The 8,638-nt window shown below is 42.1% G+C and overlaps 1 pseudogene; it reads right to left on the bottom strand.

Annotated features, from left to right (window-relative positions):
- Positions 1-3,826: 3,826 nt before the first annotated feature.
- Positions 3,827-6,450, bottom strand: LOC136168277 (protocadherin beta-2-like; annotated as a pseudogene).
- Positions 6,451-8,638: the final 2,188 nt, after the last annotated feature.

The following is an 8,638-nucleotide window of genomic DNA, read 5'->3' as shown; positions in this document are numbered from 1 at the left end:
TCATCTCTTTACTTTTCAGGGTTAAAAAAACTAGTTTAGAACATCAGTAAGAGGTCAATCTGGAAATAATTCACTAATGAATTTTTCCATCCTCTTAGAAGAAAATTCTAGAAAAATTATGTAGAAAGTCATCACTTTTACCTTGTGCCAGATTTTCACTTGGGCTTCCCAGGTGGTACAGAGGTAGAGAATCTGTCTGCCAACACAGGGGACACAAGAAACATGGATTCGATCTCTGGGTTAGGAAGAGTCCCTGGAGTAGGAAATTGCAACCCATCCCAGTATTTTTGCCTGGAAAATTCCATGGACAGAGGAGCCTGGTGGGCTACAGTGCATGAGGTCACAAAAAGTCAGACACAACTGCATACACACACACACGGACTTTCACTTTAGGGGATTCCAAAAACTAGTAATGATAGTATACATATAGTGCCTTCTCTGTCATGTACTTAATAAAATTTCCAGATAAAGAAGTTTCTGAAAGTTTTCCTCAAATAAAAGGGTAAAAAGGTAGCCCAGTAGCCAAGAAAAAAAAGCAACTTTGAATCAACAGTAAGGTATAATTGTTAACTATCTTCAAATGTAGTCCACATGATCTTTCCTGAAGGCTTTACTAAATTCTGATCACTTTCTCTACAATACGTGAATTCAGTGCACCCAACATCAACTAAAATATTATTAGGTATCTATACTTATTATTTCAGAGTCTAAATGACTCCTCAGTTATATAATCCCTACAACTTGGGTCCCAAATCATATACCATATTTGCCAAAAAACAATGGGCCTCCCTATCTTCCACAGTTGAAAACTTCCCTGGATTTGACATGACCTGAGACTAAGCCAGTCAAATAAAGAGAAGTTTGATCAAAATTACCTTTTCTCTAATCTTCATGAAAACTCAGCTTATGAAAAGAAGAAAAAAAAAATCTGAGCAAGAAGCCTGATCCAGACATCTGTATAAAGTATTTAATGAGTGCAGGGAAATACTATGTTTCCTCTGCTTATTAAGGATTCATGTATCTGATTCTCAGCTATATAAGATAACACCATTTTAACATGATTATAACTTTATGTGATTGCAGACATGTCATTAGGGTTTTTTATTTTGAGCTGTAATTGAGATATAACACTATGTTAATTTCAGGTGTGACATAATGATTTGCTATTTGTGCATATTGCAAATGATCACATGAGTGTAGTTAACATCTAGTTAACATTCTCTCTTTTTAGAATTTTCAAAATCTTTGAGAAACTTCTTTCTTCTAATCATGAATATTCAATTCCTGGAAAGTTCTATCGTTCTGGATGAGAAAATGTCTAGGAGGGGAAATCTTATTTTTTTCCTAATCAGATTCTTTAATTGGGGAATAAATATTTTGTTCCATAAAAATAAGTTTTTTCTTTTTCATTCAAAATAGACATAAAAATTGGTGTTTGGTTGTTTCCAGATTTTAGTCTTAGCTAATTTAGACTTTCATAAGGATATTACTTTCATTAGAACTTCCCACTCTCCTAATCTTCTTTTTATTACTCTACAGGAACTATTGTAGAATGCTGATGTAGATGGGCAGTGTTTATCCCAGAAGGACCACACATAATTCTAAGTCATGTCAGGTTCAAATCAGAAAAAGGGAACTAGGAGAGGAAACAAAGAAAATACTTCCTTAATATATCACCATATAAAAGCCAAGTAGATATTAATTTTTAAAAAGTAGGATTGTATGGAACATCACTTTTACTATAAAGCACTTAGTGTGTATACATGTACTTCCTGAAAGCTGTGGTACATATACACAATGGAATATTACTCAGCTATTAAAAAGAACACATTTGAATCAGTTCTAATGAGGTGGATGAAACTGGAGCCTATTAAACAGTGAAGTAAGTCAGAAAAACACTAATGCAGTATATTAACACATATATATGGAATTTAGAAAGACGGTAACAACAACCCTATATGTGAGACGCAAAATAGACATATAAAGAACAGACTTTCAGACTCTTTGGGACAAGGCAAGGGTGGGATGATTTGAGAGAGTAACATTACTATATGTGTATACTGCCATATGTGAAATAGATCACCAGTCCAAGTTCCATGTATGAAACAGGGCACTCAAAGCTGCTACACTGGGACAACCCAGAGGGATGGGATGGGATGGGATGGGGAGGGAGGTTGGGAGGGGGGTTCTGGATGGGGGGACACATGTACACCCATGGCTGATTCAGGTCAATGTATGGAAAATACCACCACAATATTGTAAAGTAATTAGCCTCCAATTAAAATAGATAAAATTTTTAAAATGGCCCTCAGGTTGATAATATTTATACCACAGAAGTTATAAAACAAATTGTCTTTCCACCAGGTGCCTTACTAAATGTTTTTACACCAAATGGGAAAGCACAATCAGTTGTTCAAAATGTCTTAGGTTTAATTTTCTGTTGTCCATCATAAACACTTTAGGCAAATTAAGTAATCTGCCTTAATAACCTATATTTTTGTTCATTTCTGCCCAATATAAGCATATGTAATATTGAAATACTAATTGCAATTGTCAAAACAGAAAATTATAAGTTTTGATTACTAAGCCTCTGGAAAACAATACACTTTATTTTTTTTAATTTTTTTTATTAGTTGGAGGCTAATTACAATATTTCAGTGGGTTTTGTCATACATTGACATGAATCAGCCATAGAGTTACACGTATTCACCACCCCGACCCCCCTCCCCCCTCCCTCTCCACCTGATTCCTCTGGGTCCTCCCAGTGCACCAGGCCCAAGCACTTGTCTCATGCATCCAACCTGGGCTGGTGATCTGTTTCACTATAGATAATATACATGCTGTTCTTTCAAAATATCCCACCCTCACCTTCTCCCACAGAGTTCAAAAGTCTGTTCTGTACTTCTGTGTCTCTTTTTCTGTTTTGCATATAGGGTTATCGTTACCATCTTTCTAAATTCCATATATATGTTCTTTATCTTTCTGGCTTACTTCACTCTGTATAATGGGCTCCAGTTTCATCCATCTCATTAGAACTGATTCAAATGAATTCTTTTTAATGGCTGAGTAATATTCCATGGTGTATATGTACCACAGCTTCCTTATCCATTCATCTGCTGATGGGCATCTAGGTTGCTTCCATGTCCTAGCTATTATAAACAGTGCTGCAATGAACATTGGGGTACACGTGTCTCTTTCAGATCTGGTTTCCTCAGTGTGTATGCCCAGAAGTGGGATTGCTGGGTCATATGGCAGTTCTATTTCCAGTTTTACAATACACTTTAAAATAATACATTTTAAAGAAAACAGACTTTTATCTATACATTTCATTAACCACAGACAAAGGTGCTTTAGGGCTATTATAAAAGAGTATTACCTGACTTATTCAACAGGGTAAGTTGTAAGATTGGTTGGTCAGAACTCTACACTGCTTTGGATATAGAATTTGAAATGACTACCTTAAATAAACCTGTATGGAATCACTGTTAAAACATAATGCATTTATTTTTAATCACCAATTAGAAAAAGAGGCATTAAGATCAGATTGAAAGATAGGGAGCAGATGAAAAACGAAGAACGTTCAAGGATTAACTAAATAGAAAGCAAAATCAATATATAAACAAAATATTGTATCAACTGAAGAGCCTTGATTTTTTCAAAATGTTTTTTTTTGAAGAGCCTTGATTTAAAAGAAAGCATTCTGTCTCGCTGTATCCTGCATATGCCACTTGTCTCGCTGTAGCTCACTGAATCCAGGGTAGGCAAGGTGTGAACGGAGTGGGGAAGGTGGAAGAAGTTGCGAGGAGGCATAGGAACCATAGACATTCTATTCACCGTGCATTCAAGGCAGACACGCTTTACTCTCTTAATAGCCTACACAGCAGCAACTACAACGACTTAACTCGACTTGTCCCAATAACTCAGGTGGTGCGTATATAGGGCATTGCGCCTGCACGGTGCTGCAAATGAGTTCAGCTGTAATATAACTAGGTATTTTTAAACGCTGGGTGAGAACCAGAGGCCGTGGGGTGAGATTCTGATCACCGCCATCTTAGCCAATTTGCTCCTTCCCTACGCATTCGTAGTCAAACTTTTTGACTCTAATGTTAATGAAACCTACGGCTATTCTTGCAATTGCAGGTCTGCGATACTCCTGCCCAGTGTCTTGAACTAGACTACTAGCAAGAATCGGTTTCAAGAATTTAAGCTCATTTAACCCCGAGCTTCCCGTCAAGCACACCTCGTAATGGTAGCTCTGGGACAGGGTCCCCGTGCCGCTGACGTCCACCAGGTGGCCTGGGAAGTGGCCCTCAGGCACCGGGCAGGACCCGCCAAGACCACCACGAACACCAGCACCGAGAAGAGGAAGAGCGACGACACCGACGCCAAGGCCACCACCAGGTAGACGGTGAGCGGGTCGGCCGGCGCCGCGGCCGCCGCTTCCGCTTCCGGGGGCGGCAGGTAGGGCTGCGAGAAGCCGTCCACCAGCAGCACGTGCAGCGTGACGCTGGCCGACAGCGGCGGCTGGCCGTTGTCCTTGACCAGCACCACCAGCCGCTGCTTGGGCGCGTCGCGCTCGCTCAGCAGGCGCGCCGTGCGCACCTCGCCGTTGTGCGCCCACACGCCGAACAGCCCGGGCTCCGTGGCCTTGAGCAGCTGGTACGACAGCCAGGCGTTCTGGCCCGCGTCGCCGTCCACCGCCACCACCTTGGTCACCAGGTAGCCGGGCTCGGCCGCCCTGGGCACCAGCTCGGTGCAGGGCGCCGAGGCGTTCTGCAGCGGGTAGAGCACGAAGGGCGCGTTGTCGTTGGCGTCCTCCACGAGCACGCGCACCAGCGCCTGGCTGCTGAGCGCGGGCGAGCCGCGGTCGGCGGCGCCCACGCGGAACTCGAAGGCCCGCAGGGCCTCGTAGTCCAGGGACGTGAGGGCGAAGAGGTGGCCGTTGTCGGGGTTGATGGACACGAGGGAGGCGAGGGGCAGGTGCGGGTCGGGCGGCGGCAGCAGCGAGTAGGTGACCTGGGCGTTGGCGCCCGCGTCTGTGTCTGTGGCGCTGACGCTGCCGATGTGCAGGGCGGGGCTGTTGTTCTCGCGGACCCACAGGGTGTAGGAGGTCTGGGTGAAGGCGGGGGCGTTGTCGTTGACGTCGGACACCAGCACGGTTATGTTGTGCTCGGTTTTCAGTCTGGGGGTTCCTATGTCAGTGACCGTGATGGTGATGTTATATTCCGATCTTGCTTCTCGGTCCAGGGCTGTGTTTGTGATTAAAGTAAAAAAGTTTTTAACAGAGGGTTTAAGAATGAAAGGAAGATCCTCTTGGATGGAGCAAGCCATCCTTCCATTGTCTCGAGTCAGTGTCTGAAACGCTGAATATAGCAATTATGGTCTCCCAGCAAATTTTCTAGGATTTCATTGAAAGAGTTGATACGGTCAGTTCCGGAGGGTTGTCATTCAAATCCATTACTTGAACAAGTACCACACAACTTCCAGAAAGGCCCCCACCATCTGTCGCCTGAATATTTAATAGGTGTGTATAGATTAAAAATCCAGTTCCCGTATTAAAAGAATTTCTCCCGATTTTGCATTTATTCGAAATGTCTTGCAAATATCTTCAGGTGCTTGTGAAAATACATGAGGTATTTCTCCATTGGCTCCAATATATAAATCTCTGGCAGAGAAGATGGCAGCCTGCAATACATGTGGTGGTGTTCCAGGACTTGCACCTCATAGTGCAGCTTTGCAAACTCGGGGGCATTATCACTGATGTCTAATCAGACCTGGGTGGAATCCCGCCGTTCAGTGCTGTGAGGGTTAATCTGATCTCAGGCTGTTCCTCTCGATCCAGTGCTTTGTCCAGCACCGGCTGTGGTAATATTGTGTGTGCCCTTGGAACTGTCTTGTCATTTAAGATGGAAATGGGAATTGGGGCTGACTGTATAACTTGGAAACTGTTGATTCCTACATCTAAGTCCAGGGCACATTCTATTTGGGAAGTAGTTCCTGGAGTGATACTTTCTGAAATTTTCAACATTATTTCTTTGTCTAGGAAAACTGGGGAATGATCATTTATGTCCCTAACCCATATCTCAGCCTGGAAAACCTGCAAGGGATTGTCCAGTAATATCTGGAAAGGTAGTACACAGGGTTCGGTAAGGCCACACAGCTCCTCCGGGTCCTGTTTCTCATTTAACAAATCCCCGGTCTACCTATCAAAATGCAAACGCTCCCCCCCCCCCCCCCATTCAGAAACAACCCTGGGGCCCGCGCAGCTAGATCATCTACCCCCAGTCCCAGGTCTTTCAATAGACTGGCCACAAAGGAGTCACTGTCCATTTCCTCAGCCAGTGGCTAATGCCTAGGCTTAGAACCAGCCTGAGTTATGCCCAGCAAAACAAGGAATATCAAGACTTGCCTTTGTTTCAGAAAGCGTTCCATTCTCTCTCCTGCCTTCATTGCTTTCTGGTTTCCCAGATGACTTGACCCAGCTCAGATTCACATTGTCGCTGATCTGTCTCCCAGTATCACTCAGATCCTGGGGTAAATGGAGATGTCTAGGGCCCTAATTTCCCCGAGCAACTACTTTAAAAAGCCTCCCCTTCGTGCTTGCTTCTTAAGCAGAACGTCCCTAGAGGAGAACAGGCTGATGGCTTGCTTTCTTCTACTTCTAATGCTGCAGCGCCACCCCGCGTCCTTTCCGAGTGTTTTATTTTCTGCACAATATTTATTCAAATGGAATATTTTCAAGTAGTGTCTCTTAATGTACGGAAACAACAATAATTCCAAATTATTTAAAATCTAGTCCCTAATAATTTTTGTTAATTATCCTTTCGTTATCCTTCCACAATTTTCTTTAACTTAAGTAAGAATTTAAGTTAATTCCTGGAGTTGTTGATGGACAGGGAGGCCTGGCCTGCTGCAGTCCATGTGGTCACAAAGAGTCGGACATGACTGAGTGACTGAACTGTACTGAACTAAATAAGAGTTCATATTCACTGAATTCCTTTTACAAATGCACTTATTTTTTAAGCCACTTGATATAAGGAATATAATAGAAAATTTGTTTTTTTAAACCAAGTTTCATGATTGTATTGGATGTTGCATCTATTTATTCTGAAATGGTCTACTGTATTTTATTGATATTGAATATTTTGAAATATCCAGATTAGTTGTCTTGTAGGTTAATAAAAAGGTAAAAATAGGTAAGGTGTCTGTGCTTGTTGACTATAAATAAACAATTATTTATGCTTCAGAACAAAAGAAGACACTAGTGAAGTTAGAGCAATAAAACAACTATAATGTTATTCGGAAAGGGGAGGTTTTTCTCTACTTTTTACCCAGAGCCAAAAATAAAGAACTCCAAGGGCGATAGCTATCTCCACCTGCTGTCTTGTTTTCTGCTTCAAAGAACCTAATTTACTGTTGCTGCTGCTAAGTCGTTTCAGTCGTGTCCAACTCTGTGTGACCCCACAGACGGCAGCCCATGAGGCTCCCCCGTCCCTGGGATTCTCCAGGCAAGAACACTAGGGTGGGTTACCATTTCCTTCTCCAGTGCATGAAAGTGAAGACGCTCAGTCGTGTCTGACTCTTAGCAATCCCATGGACTGCAGCCTACCAGGCTCCTCCATCCATGGGATTTTCCAGAATACTGGAGTGGGTTGCCATTGCCTTCTCTGGAACCTAACTTAATTGGAGATAAAGTGATGTTGAAGAGATATATCTCTTGTCTCTCTGTCCTGCACTAGGTTGGCAGAGTATCGGAATTCGTTTTTTTTTTTTTTTTTTTTTTTTACATTCAATGGAAAGAAAATTTTGGAAGGAAGGACCAAGGCATTTTCTTTTTATTCCAGAGTTCTGAGATAATTCTTAAAGAGGTGAAGTCGGCTTCTGGACATACTCTAGGATGAGCAGGTAAGTGTCAACATGACCAGCTTTATATAATTGTCATCCAATGCAGTTGTCCATCCAACATCTTTTATGTGAAGGTATTTCTGAAGCTATTTCTGTTGTAAACTGCCTGAGCATTTGCCACATAATCATGAAATTGCCTGGTAATTTTCTTGCAGTGGATGTTTATAATTCACAGATATGAGTGGTATTTATTTATATTTTAAATATTTATTATTTTTGACTGCAGTGGGTCTTAGTTGCTGTGTGGGCTTTTTTTAGTTGCCTCGAGTGGGGGCTACTCTTTAGTTGCAATAGTCGAGCTTTTCATTGTGGTGGCATCTTTTTTTGTGGAGTGCAGTCTCTAGGGCTCAAGGGCTTCAGTAGTTGTGGCATGTGGAATTTTCTTGGACCAGGGATAAAACCCATGTCCCCTGCATTGGCAGACAGATTCTTAACCATTGGACCACCAGGGAAGTACATGAGTGGTATTTAAATTGTTTGGTGAATACGTTCCAGAGATTGGAGAATTCGGTGAACTGTTCCTTAATTAACTGAGATTTAAACTTTTTGCAGTCTTTGATAACCAGGTTGCTGAAAAGCATAAATTGCCAAGATTGTCATTGATTGTCACAATCTTGACCTTAGGAGGTCTGAGACTACTGTTGATACCTACTGTTCTTTTCTGTGAGAATTAAACTTACCTTAGGTTGTACTTCATCCATTGATTTTTTTTTTTTCCCTCCTGAATGGGCAA

This window comes from Muntiacus reevesi, chromosome 1 (genome assembly GCF_963930625.1).
Source record: "Muntiacus reevesi chromosome 1, mMunRee1.1, whole genome shotgun sequence".
NCBI classification, from domain to species: Eukaryota; Metazoa; Chordata; class Mammalia; order Artiodactyla; family Cervidae; genus Muntiacus; species Muntiacus reevesi.
This window is presented reverse-complemented; position numbering and strand designations above follow the sequence as displayed.